Source organism: Acinonyx jubatus, chromosome B2 (genome assembly GCF_027475565.1).
Source record: "Acinonyx jubatus isolate Ajub_Pintada_27869175 chromosome B2, VMU_Ajub_asm_v1.0, whole genome shotgun sequence".
NCBI lineage: Eukaryota > Metazoa > Chordata > Mammalia > Carnivora > Felidae > Acinonyx > Acinonyx jubatus.
The window spans coordinates 58,769,944-58,783,647 of NC_069385.1; positions in this window are offsets into that span (position 1 = coordinate 58,769,944).

The following is a 13,704-nucleotide window of genomic DNA, read 5'->3' on the forward strand; positions in this document are numbered from 1 at the left end:
ACTCTAGGACGTGTGGGAATTCACACATCCATAGAGTTGGCCTGTTTTCTGAAAGAGTATTCGTGATTTGTATAAGGAAGCCAAAACACCCATAATTAAATTATCACAATTGCAAACACTTAACTTTTGAAAAGACATTAGCAATAGAAATAGGAATTTCTTACTATCATTTTAATAACAGAATTGTACCTTCATCTATGTTCCCAATAACATGCACACTCATGTTTCAAGTTTAATGTCACCTGATAGAAGAAAGTGCTGGGCGTGTCACTCTAGTCAAACTACTTATAGCTGCTCTACCTCCTAGCTAAATGAGATTACCTCATTCTGTAAGCTTAATCAGAAGAGATGTTTTCCTTTATGGGGCATATTAAAAACAAAGTGTTTTATTTGCTTCAGTAGGAGGTACATTAGAGGGTGTATGGAAAGAGGGAAATTAATGATAAAAAAATGCACACACTACTTTCTTATTGTACCCAGTATACCTGGCTGCATTGCAAGATTCAGATTCTGCATTGGTTAATGATTAGAAAATTGTCAATGTTTTTATTATTTTTGAATTTTTTTTTAATTCAGAATGTTTTCATGTATTACTGGCTCTGTTTTCATCCAAGCCCCTTTTATTTCTTTGTTACAGCTCTTCTTTGCCTTACAGAGATTTTTCTTAAGAAGATTCTGACTTCTGCTCTTCTGTTCAATAACAGCAAATATTTTGAGAACTATACTGGTAGATCAGAATATTAGATATAGGGAAACAAATACAAAATAAGGCTTTTTGTAATATTATTAATAGAAAAAAATGCAATAAAATGTATAAAAATTATGTATAGTCATTTACAAATAGAAAAATCAGTAGCTTATGCCATCTTGGGAAATTAAATCATATTTTCAGGGAAAAAAAAGGTTTCAGTAGGGTTACATTTTGAAGGGGAAAGGGCAATAATGTCTATGTAAACAAACAATGTATTTATTACAGTGATAGCATTGTTAAAATGATGGAGATTTAATGTGGTAGATTATGGGAAAGTATAAGTGCTGGTGAACCTTAAAGCAGGGAACAATAAGGGGGAGAAACCAGAATAAATAATAGGTCATAAGTCTCAGGCTAATGCATTTGAAAGAGATGCAAACAATGACTTTGAAGGATTTCTAGAAGAGAAATCTGCACATCTCCTAAATCTACAAATCTTTCTGACAATAATGTGGAGGTTGAATAAGATAAAGAAGAAGGAAGAGCATCAGTATTGGAGCCAGATGGATGTATAAAGAGAAGAGATTTAACATCCTAAATGTTTGGATTGTAACATCAAAGTGAAAACTTGTACAGTTACTGTTTTAGTTTCTGGTGAAAATGCATTTTGCATATTGTGGTACAGTATATGAATTAATATCAGTAACAATTATTGATGTACCTATTACCATAATCAATAGCCTTAAAGTAGTTCTCTTTTTCTCCTGAGTATACTCATGTGTGAAGTAGATCACCAGTGTGCCTAAATTTTATTTAACCTCCTGAGTTGTAAAAGAAAGTTTTGTATTATCTTTCAAAGGAATTTAAATGTGTAGATTATGTGAATAAAGAAATATTGCTTGTAAAACCACTTGACCATAAAGTAGAACTTGCTAGTACAGCCATAAACTTCAGTATTCAACTTAAGATTTCAATTATAAATAAATTCTTTTCAGGTGAAGAAAGTACTACAAATACATTGTAGAACATCTGGAAAATAAATATGATTTGACAATAATTAAAATCACCTTCCCTGATGTCTTAACTCTTCTGAGGTCTCATATTTGGTGGGTTCTGGATTCTAGGAGGAGACCTTTTCAAATACCTATCACACTATCTTTGTGTTTAATATACAGTTTACTATGTAATGTTGTATATTTAAAAATGAGTTGATGTAGGAGCACAAAACATCATTAAGAATATAAACAAATAAATATATAAAAATAATATGTAAGAAATATATGCAATGTATTATAATATGAATATACTTGTTCATATAACATATATTAAATATACTTAAATACTTTTATACATTTTCAAAATGAAATCAATCTTGGATGTATTTTGTGTGACATAGAACTCACAGTAACAAAGAAGCTCCAGATTTTAGTACTTTGCAAACTTATATTTAAATATATTTAAATATTTTAAACTTATATTCTAAAAAATCAAAAACGTCTTTGTTTAAATGTAAGTAACATTTTCTTTGGGATGTAATGTTAATCTCTGAGTGTTCCTGGAGAAGATTCTCATACACTAATGTTATAGGGAGATTCAAACTATATGATTTTTACAGAGGAAATGTTTTAAACTATAGTTAAAACAGAAACAAGAAATACAAAAATGTTTTGCCAGATTTCTTCCTCTCATAGATTAGCTGGTTTACTGCAGTATCACATGATATTAACTCTTCAACATAAGCTCAAAGCAAAATATATATCATATATTTACAGTAATATGTCACTAAAATACATATCCATGACTAATTTTAAATATTTCACTGAAGACTAGTTTTTTCCAAAATTCCATTTCATCCTTCTAGGGCAGTTTATTTGGTTGCTAAACCTTTTTCATTGAGTTATTAACTTCCAAAAGTCTCTGAGGCAATAAACTAAATACATTTAAATTTTTTGAACAATATTCCTTAAAACCTGTATTTTGTATCAGTTACTCTAAAGTTCTAAACACATAGACCAGCAAACTAAAAGATGCTCAGATAAATCGTTAAGCTGTATTAGAAAGGGTAAAAGTTTATTTCATTTTATATTTATAGAACCATTTATTTTTTTATTCTACATATATTTATTTATATTTTTTTATTTTTTTCTTATTACATTTCTTTATTTTTGAGAGGCAGAAAGAGACAAAGCACGAGTGGGGGAGGGGCAGAGAGAGAGGGAGACAGAATCCAAAGCAGGCTCCAGGCTCTGAGCCATCAGCACCAAGCCCACGTAGGGCTCGAACTCACCAACCGTGAGATCCTGACCTGAGCCGAAGTCAGACGCTTAATGACTGAGCCACCAAGACGCCCTGTATTCTACATATATTTATTAAGCACTACCAGCATATGCCAAGAACTGATCTAGACACTTGGGATGTATCAGTGAAAAAAAAAAAAGGACAGAAGCCAACCCTTTTTGGGAGTTTGATCTCAAATTTGTATAAATCTCTTACACTTACATAAGAGATTTGTGTGTTACATAAGAGATTTATGTTAAATTATACTTACTATAATTTAAAGAGCATCTTAGATATATATTGTTCATTTGGCTCTTATAATACTTTGTTTGTTTAAAGCCCCATGGTTTCTAAAAGGGCCATAATGCCATTACAACATCAATTTCATTTTCTAATTTAATACAGGCACTTTAATTTTATCACATTATTTTCATAATTAACTTTTATTGAGTTCAGTTTCATCATGTTACTTAAGGTTGTTTAATTAAAATATTTGTTTGACTCATTAAAACAAATTAGAGATAGGCAATTAAAATGTTCGTTTTATTCTGCCACAAATGTACCAGAATTAGTAGATCAGTTACTGGTTGATCAATCTGTTGTTAGGGCCAGTACTATAGAGAAATTTGTTATTTTTGTATTAGTTCCAACTAAATATAGAATATTATGTTTACTGTTTACACCTTTTTACTTGAAAATATGAATCTTATCTCCAAGATGAAGGTTATTTGGAATATCATTTTATGTTCAATAATCCTATGTTGGTTTTATGTTCTTTTTAATTAATGGCTAAAAGCTTACCTCAAACTGGACCATTTAAGAAATTAACAATTAACTACTTTCAATAAGTTTAGAAATTTTAATTGCACCAAAATACTTCATGTCTGCCATTTTCTACCTAGTTTTTTTCAAAAGTTAATTCATCCCAACAGTTTTAAAATGTGCGTGCAAATACATTAGTGCAAGTGTGTGATATAGGTTTAATATTAATTTACTTTTTAAAAGTTTATTTATTTATGTTGAGAGAGTGAGAGACAGAGAGAGTAAGTGGGGAAGGGCCAGAGAGAGAGAGGGAGAGAAGAAGAATCCCAAGCACTGCACTGTTAACCCAGAGCCCAATGTGGGCTTGAACTCAAGAACTGTGAGATCATGATCTGAGCTGAAATCAAGAGTCAGAAGCTTAACCAGCTAAGCCACCCAGGTACCCCTAATGTTAATTTCTTAATGAAGAATATTTTTCTATCTGGTGATAAAAGTAATGTGAATTCAGAAGATCCCAAATATTTTCATCTATTTTGCCAATTCAAATGATGAGTTGTATATCTCCAAATTCTTTCTGGGAGTAGATATACTTTTTCTTTAAAAAAAGAAAATATTCTTTCTTTAAAATATTCTTTTACTTCAATTCTGGGACACTAAATACTCCTGAATTTTCTTTTTTTGCAGTAGTTGCTAATGGCTTGCCTTGACAGGAAATCCAATAGGTTGGTGTGAAAACGATAATTGATATATAGAAAAGTGTAAGTGTGTGCTCTGAGTAATTCTTTTTCTTATTATGAGTTACATCCTTGTGCACCAATGACTCTGCCCTTCAACTAATCCTATAAAATCCAGAGCCCCTGGTTCCTTTTTTCCTCCAACCTGAGGAGTTCCTCATTCCTTGCAGACCGTGCCCTGCTACTGGAATACACACATGCCATCAGGAAGAATTGGGGTGTTGCCGGTGAGATTTTGCATCCACTGATTTACATTACACTGATGATAGCTAGATATCTAACTCATTCTCCTCAACAATTATTTCAATGACATTTCTTTCGTTCAACATTTCTTAATCATACTGTCTAAAATGGCACATTACTATTATCAATATCCATCCTTGTACCCTGCTTTATTTTTCTTTGTAGTACAATTCACTAATTAAAATTATATATAAATCTTTCACTATCTTTTACTGCTGACACAAATGAAGGCTGCACATAGTAGATATTCAAAAAATATTTAATGTGCATTATTATAATATTTTTATAATTACAGAGAAAATTATAGTATACTGTTTCTCTAATATTTGCAATGATCTATGTAATAATATTACATATTATGTAATAATATTATGTAATAATAAATTACATAAAGGTAATTTACATAAAACGAAAACTATATCACTAATTCTAGAAAACATTTTATGACTTAATTAAAAACTGGCAAAAGACACCTTACCAAAGAAGATATACAGATAGGAAATAAACATGTTAAAAGATGTCCAAACTCCTATGTCATGAGGGAAATGCAAATAAAAACAGTGAGATACTAGTATGTACCTATTAGAAGGGCAAATATCCACAAGACTGACAACATTAAAATCTGGTGATGATGTGGAGCAACAGGAACCTCATTCACTGTTGATGGGAACGCAAAATGACATAGCCACTTTGAAAACCACTTGGCAGTTTCTTTTAAAACTAAACGCACTCTCACCATATGATCCAGCAATCACATTTATTGGACTTTACCCAAATTAGCTGATATTTATGTTAACATAAAACCCTGCATGCAGATGTTTTATATCATCTTTGTTCATAATTTCTAAAAGTTGGAAATAGTAAAAATCTCCCTCAGTAAGTGAATGGATAAATAAACTGTTGTACATCTACACAATTAAATGATTCAGTGCTAAAAAGAAATGAGCTATCAAACCATGAAAAGAAACAGAACTTGAAGTGTCTATTACTAAGTGAAAGATGGCAATCTAAGGCTACATACTGTAGGATTCCAACTACATGGCATTCTGAGGATGCAATCTTTAGCGACAATAAAAAGATCAGTGCCTGCCAGCAGTTGCGGGGAGGGAGATATAAATAGGCAGAGCATAGAAGGTTTTTAGGACAGTGAAACTATTCTATATGATACTAAAATAGTAGATACATGTCAATATGCTTGGCCAAAAATCAAAGAATGTACAACACAAAGAATAAACTCTAAGTAAACTATAGATTTTGGGTGATAAGGATGTAATAATATAAGTTAATTTATCATAACAAATGTACCACTCTGGTTGGGATGTTAATGGATAAGTGCATTTGTGAGAGAAGGAGGTATATGAGGACCCTCTCTACTTTCTACTTAATTTTGCTGTGAACATGAAACTGCTCTAAAAAAATATAGTCTGCTTAGAGAAAAAAAATTTGAAGAGTATAGTAGCAAAATTCCTTAGTAACTCCTTCTCAAAAATATTACAATGCTGAACAAATTATGCATTTTAAGCAAGTTATTTAAGAAAATATGATTTACTTCAATCTTTCTCCTCTCTCTTATAATAATGAAATTAATAACTGGAGCTAGTTTTTCCACATATTGTAAGATCTTGGCTAAATCTCTCCTGAGATCCAGAAGGTTCAGTACCAGGAAGTTTTCAGACTTTTTAGAAGGAAGTAAATGTTCTGAAGAAATGCATGGGAGCAAGACTATGAGAAAAATGAAAAATTGAAAGAATACTATGAAATGTGATCTCCATACTGGCCACTTAGTTAAGAAATGAGAGCAAAAAAAGAGAATTCTAAAGAAATAACTATGTTTTAATCAGAAAATTATGTTTTATTCAGAAAATCAGTCAGGAATATATGACATCTTGGGTACAAATAATGATGCATTATGGTCCATATGACAATGTGTGATATATATTTGAGAGATTTTCTTCCAGATGTGTTTTAGAATATACCATGGATCAGTTGAAGTGGAAACTAAATAGAAATGAATGGTGTTTGGCACATCTAAGATTTTTCATCTATGATAACTCTCAGAAAACCATCTTTTTTTCAGCAGGACAAGAGCTTTTTTCTCTAAGAGCACCAGAGAAGCGGTAACCAAGAACTGAAGAGTTCACGCAACTGGAGAGAAAACTATATGTTTTCAATAAAATTTTGTGTCAGAAACATGCCCAGGTCAATATAGCAGAGGAAGTTGGGACTAGCCTTATTTATAAACACAGGTAAGACTCGTGAGACAATCTCAGAAATGTTGTTCATGGTCATTGAAGGAAGATGGAAGTCTTGAATATACATGTGGAAGCAATGAGCTAAAAATGTTCTATTTGGGCATATCCTATAGTTTTTTGCTGTTGTTGTTGTTGTTACTTGAGTATGTTCAACATGTCAGACTAGTCTAAATAAGTATTCTTATATTTGATTCAAAGGTTTTTCATTCTTTAGTTTTGTTCAATAAACTTGAAGTAGGAAATGAGGTATGGCCTGCTCTTTCCTCCACACAGATTTCTTTTTACTGACTAGTCACTCTTTCAGTTCTCTCTGTGGATCACAACTTTTCTGGCTAATAACTGGCTTGATGCTATTGCAGCCAATTCTCTCTGCTCTGTTGGGGGCCTTTCTTGGTTTCAGCACAGAAAGTCTTGCAACCTGGAAATGCCCTCATTCTTGGGAAAAATGAGAGAATTAAACACCCTCTACTGCTAATATCTGGAACTGAGACATTGGTGAGAGAGGGTCCCTCACAAACACTTCCCCTCAGGTTGTTTTGCCATGTGCTCAGCCCTCTAGGTTATTTACTTGACCCGCAGGAAACTCACATATTTTTGCCTTGCCCCCCAAAAATAAATGTCACTTGCTTCATTTCTTTGCCCGCCCCCTGCTCTCTAAAATTTATTTCCAATTCTGTTTTCTTATATAGGAGGTAGAGACACTGGAGAGCTACCAAATAGACAAGCAACCTGAGAATGGGAGAATCGAATGCCAATCAGCCCTTTTTGAAAGCATCTTCAACATCTGCCACTGGCCCTCTCAGTACCTCTTCCTTCAGCTCACTTTAGGAAAAGATTAACCAGTTTTTTCTTCTAAGAAAAAGAGAAGAGAAAACCATATAAAATCTTTACAAGCATGTCACCATTTCCAAAGTTACTATCAGAATTTAAATTGCTGCAGCTGCTAATACTTCCATGTTAATCTTCTGCCATCATTAACACAGCCAGTAACAATAATATTGTCACCTCTAATAATACTGTTTCAAAAGGGGCCTTCAGAGAAAGACAAGAAGAAAACATTTGCTTTCTAGATGTCCCACACACTGGTAAGAATAACTGAGCTACAGTTGTTAATTAATTGGTGGAGGCTGCATGTGGGCAGGTGAAAGACTATGAAGTTCTTTGGTGGCTTCAAACATTGGTGGTGGTGGCGTAAACTCATCTGGAGGCTCTTCTCCAGCAACCTCCTAAACTCACAAAAAGAAATTTTCAGAATCCTGAATAAGCATAACTTTGGCGCAGTCCTAGGGGAGGGGAACATTAGCTACTATGAGAAAAGCAGAAAGTTCTGATAAGATCGTCCCCTGCTATGCTTTCTATTGAGTAAAAAGCTTAAAATATGGGGGAGTGGGGTAGAGTTAAATATATGATCACCCTAAGACAACAGTAAACAAGAAATGCAATTGTAGAAGAGGAACAGGGAAAAAAAGGCTATGAATATGTGCTAGACCCAGAACTATAGCTATGGTAAGAGCAGAATGCAGAGGACCCTTCCAAGACCCAAGAACACAGTACTCACCTACGACTGAGGCTTAACCAGAACAACGCAGAACTTTGCAGCCTCGCTCTCAACCAAGCTAACAAGCAGAACGCAATAAGTAAAAGTGAAACACTGCAATGGAGCATTACAAGGTGTGTATAAGGGGAGATCTTTAATGAAGAGTGAAGTCGAAATTGAGCAAAATCCTTTGGCCAATTTGTCTCCACACAAGGTATTATTATTACAGAATTTGAAACTAGTGAAAGAGTCCTAATACAAATAGGTTATTTTTGTTTACAGACACACATAAAAGGACATTAAATACCAAGAAACCTAATGGTCACCATGAAAATCACAATACATTCTTATTTAGTATATATAAAATGTAAATAATTGGATATATATTAAAATATACTTCTCTAAATGATTAGGTGCAACATAATTTTAATAAACAGTAAGTAATTGAGGGTCATCTGGGTGGTTTAGTCCATTAAGCATCCATTGATTCCAGCTCAGGTTATGATCTCCCAGTCGTGAGATTCTCTCTCTCCTTTCTTTCTGCCCCTCCCCTGATCACACTCTCAATAAATAAATAAATAAATAAATAAATAAATAAATAAATAAATAAATAAATATTTAAAACTGCCAAAAGGGATTGATTTTATGCATGTGTTTTTATACGTAATTTGATGGCATAGAATATTTCTTTTACTTGACCATTAAAACACCATATTGAAAAAAAATGATAAAAACTTCTAACAACTCCAAAAGAATGGATGGAACATATAATCCCATTTCAAAAGTTCCATTATAGTCTAAAGAAATACCTACTTTTCGTTCAAATAAATATTTACCTTATCCAAAAATATGATAACCTTTCAACCTTTCTCTTTTGCATCCTTAAGATATATTGAATTTATTATTATGTTCTTAACAATTTTAGCCTTTAGCACTTTCCTGTTTCCACATTTATCCTTTATTATTACATATCAGAGATGCAATAGTGATAAAAATGTCTGTATGAAGGTGGACATGGTAATAATTAACATGTATTAAATTCTTATAATGTGCTCAGTAGGAATTGATTTGCTTCATATTTTTCAGTCCACTCCCACAAAACTCCCTAACCTCAAAACTCTATATAATCCTCATTGGGTAGGTGAAGAAGCTTGCCTCAAATAATGGGAATAAGAGAAGTTGGAACCAAGACTTAAAAAAGAATTCTGACTACAAATTACACACTTTTAAATACTTTCTTTAATTCCTGTGAATAAAAAGCAAAAAAGATTCTAGAATATCTAGACTTAGGTCTTCGTTTAATTATTTTAAACTAGGTCTGTTTCCCTCCATGTAACATGAAGTATATAACAACAACTGTTTTCTTTTTGGAACAACTATAAGAACTAACTGAAGTGATAGCTAGGGAAGGTGTTTTATAAGCTAGAAATTAGTATACATGTGAGTTTTTACCCATTTATTAAATGATACCAAGTTGTTCTATTTTGTTTTGGTTGGGCTATCAATTCTGGTTGCCTCTACTCCTAGAGAATTATAATAATAATTAGAACTTTTAAAAAATTAAGTGGAATTTAATACTTTACTTTTTAAATAAAAAATATATTAGATTTTCCAATTGAACGTCTGTTAGTTAAACTGATAGCTCAGATTTACCTGTTTATTGCACTCATTGTTATATTCTTTATTAAAAAATTAATTTATTTAAATTCAAGTTAGTTACCATAACGTGTAGTATTGGTTTTAGGATTAGCACCCAGTCATTCACCACTCATATATCTCATTGTTATATTCTAATTATTTTAAAATTATAAAAAGAAGAAAAGAATTTAGACATAATAAGGGGCATTACTTCTTATGTATTTTAATGATTGATGTAAAACGGGCACAGTTAAAAATAAATTAACTGATTCCTATTCATTAAAGATTGAAGGAAAATTGCAGTGATGAGCTCTTTATTATTCATAAATGCCTTTAGCTATGGTGACAGAAAATGTATCAATTTAAAATGCAATTAAATGTAAACACATTGCATTTTATATTTCATAGTTTTCTAATTTGTATTAGTAACTTAATGGGATTTTGTCATTTAAGCCTGTTGGATAGTCCAAAATTTGACTTGTATTCTGCTTTCCTCTCTAGTATCCAATTTTATCAGCAAGGCATATAACAAAACATAAAACTGTAAAGTCATGAATAAGATTAATTTATGATTTTTGTTATTAATTAAGGAGAAAGGGGAATATTACGTATAAACAGTCGTGAGTGATTCTGCCTCAGATAATTCTACCTTGTAACCACAGAAAAGACATCACAGATACACAAAGAATGGAAGATACACAGACAGGAAGGTGGCAGTTTCCTCACTTGAGCCACCAAAGCAAACTTGGGACTACCTATTACCAGAGTGCTTGTTAAATAAGTAATACACATTCATTCATTTTATTTATTTATTTATTATTTTTTTCAATATATGAAGCTTATTGTCAAATTGGTTTCCATACACCACCCAGTGCTCATCCCAAAAGGTGCCCACCTCAATACCCATCACCCACCCTCCCCTCCCTCCCACCCCCCATCAACCCTTAGATTGTTCTCAGTTTTTAAGAGTCTCCTATGCTTTGGCTCTCTCCCACTCTAACCTCTTTTTTTTTCCCTTCCCCTCCCCCATGGGTTTCTGTTAAGTTTCTCAGGATCCACATAAGAGTGAAACGATATGGTAACTGTCTTTCTCTGTATGGCTTATTCACTTAGCATCACACTCTCCAGTTCCATCCATGTTGCTACAAAGGGCCATATTTCGTTCTTTCTCATTGCCATGTAGTACTCCATTGTGTATATAAACCACAATTTCTTTATCCATTCATCAGTTGATGGACATTTAGGCTCTTTCCATAATTTGGCTATTGTTGAAAGTGCCCTATGCATCAGTACTCCTGTATCCCTTGGGTAAATTCCTAGCAGTGCTACTTCTGAGTCATAGGGTAGGTCTATTTTTAATTTTTTGAGGAACCTCCACACTGTTTTCCAGAGTGGCTGCACCAGTTTGCATTCCCACCAACAGTGCAAGAGGGTTCCCGTTTCTCCACATCCTCTCCAGCATCTATAGTCTCCTGATTTGTTCATTTTGGCCACTCTGACTGGTGTGAGGTGATATCTGAGTGTGGTTTTGATTTGTATTTCCCTGATAAGAAGCGACTGTGAGCATCTTTTCATGTGCCTGTTGGCCATCGGATGTCTTCTTTAGAGAAGTGTCTATTCATGTTTTCTGCCCATTTCTTCACTGGGTTATTTGTTTTTCAGGTGTGGAGTTTGGAGAGCTCTTTATAGATTTTGGATACTAGCCCTTTGTCCAATATGTCACTTGCAAATATCTTTTCCCATTCCGTTGGTTGCCTTTTAATTTTGTTGGTTGTTTCCTTTGCTGTGCAGAAGATTTTTATCTTCATAAGATCCCAGTAGTTCATTTTTGCTTTTAATTCCCTTGCCTTTGGGGATGTGTCAAGTAAGAAATTGCTACGGCTGAGGTCAGAGAGGTCTTTTCCTGCTTTCTCCTCTAGGGTTTTGATGGCTTCCTGTCTCACATTCAGGTCCTTTATCCATTTTGAGTTTATTTTTGTGAATGGTGTGAGAAAGTGGTCTAGATTCCATCTTCTGCATGTTGCTGTCCAGTTCTCCCAGCACCATTTGTTAAAGAGACTGTCTTTTTTCCATTTGATATTCTTTCCTGCTTTGTCAAAGATGAGTTGGCCATACGTTTGTGGGTCTAGTTCTGGGGTTTCTATTCTATTCCATTGGTCTATGTGTCTGTTTTGTGCCAATACCATGCTGTCGTGATGATGACAGCTTTGTAGTAGAGGCTAAAGTCTGGGATTGTGATGCCTCCTGCTTTGGTCTTCTTCAAAATTACTTTGGCTATTAGGGGCTTTTTGTGGTTCCATATGAATTTTAGGATTGCTTGTTCTAGTTTTGAGAAGAATGCTGGCGCAATTTTGATTGGGATTGCATTGAATGTGTAGATAGCTTTGGGTAGTATTGACATTTTGACAACATTTATTCTTCCAATCCAGGAGCACAGAATGTTTTTCCATTTCTTTATATCTTCTTCAATTTCCTTCATAAGCTTTCTATAGTTTTCAGCATACAGATCTTTTACATCTTTGGTTAGATTTATTCCTGGGTATTTTTTGCTTCTTGGTGCAATTGTGAATGGGATCATTTTCTTTATTTGTCCTTCTGTTGCTTCATTGTTAGTGTATAAGAATGCAACTGATTTCTGTGCATTGATTTTGTATCCTGCAACTTTGCTAAATTCATGTATCAGTTCTAGCAGACTTCTGGTGGAGTCTATCGGATTTTCCATGTATAATATGTCATCTTCAAAAAGTGAAAGCTTAACTTCATCTTTGCCAATTTTGATGCCTTTGATTTCCTTTTGTTGTCTGATTGCTGATGCTAGAACTTCCAACTTAAACAACAGCGGTGACAGTAGACATCTCTGTTGTGTTCCTGATCTCAGGGAGAAAGCTCTCAGTTTTTCCCCATTGAGGATGGTGTTAGCTGTGGGCTTTTCATAAATGGCTTTTATGATGTGTAAGTATGTTCCTTCTATCCCGACTTTCTCGAGGGTTTTTATTGAGAAAGGGTGCTGGATTTTGTCAAAGGCCTTTTCTGCATCGATTGACAGGATCATATGGTTCTTATCTTTTCTTTTATTAATGTGATGTATCACGTTGATTGATTTGCGAATGTTGAACCAGCCCTGCATCCCAGGAATGAATCCCACTTGATCATGGTGAATAATTCTTTTTATATGCTGTTGAATTCGATTTGCTAGTATCTTATTGAGAATTTTTGCATCCATATTCATTAAGGATATTGGCCTGTAGTTCTCTTTTTTTACTGGGTCTCTGTCTGGTTTAGGAATCAAAGTAATACTGGCTTCATAGAATGCGTATGGAAGTTTTCCTTCCCTTTCTATTTTTTGGAAAAGCTTGAGAAGGATAGGTATTATCTCTGCTTTAAACGTCTGGTAGGACTCCCCTGGGAAGCCATCTGGTCCTGGACTCTTATCTGTTGGGAAATTTCTGATAATTGATTCAATTTCTTCGCTGTTTATGGGTCTGTTCAAGCTTTCTATTTCCTTCTGATTGAGTTTTGGAAGCGTGTGGGTGTTTAGGAATTTGTCCATTTCTTCCAGGTTGTCCAGTT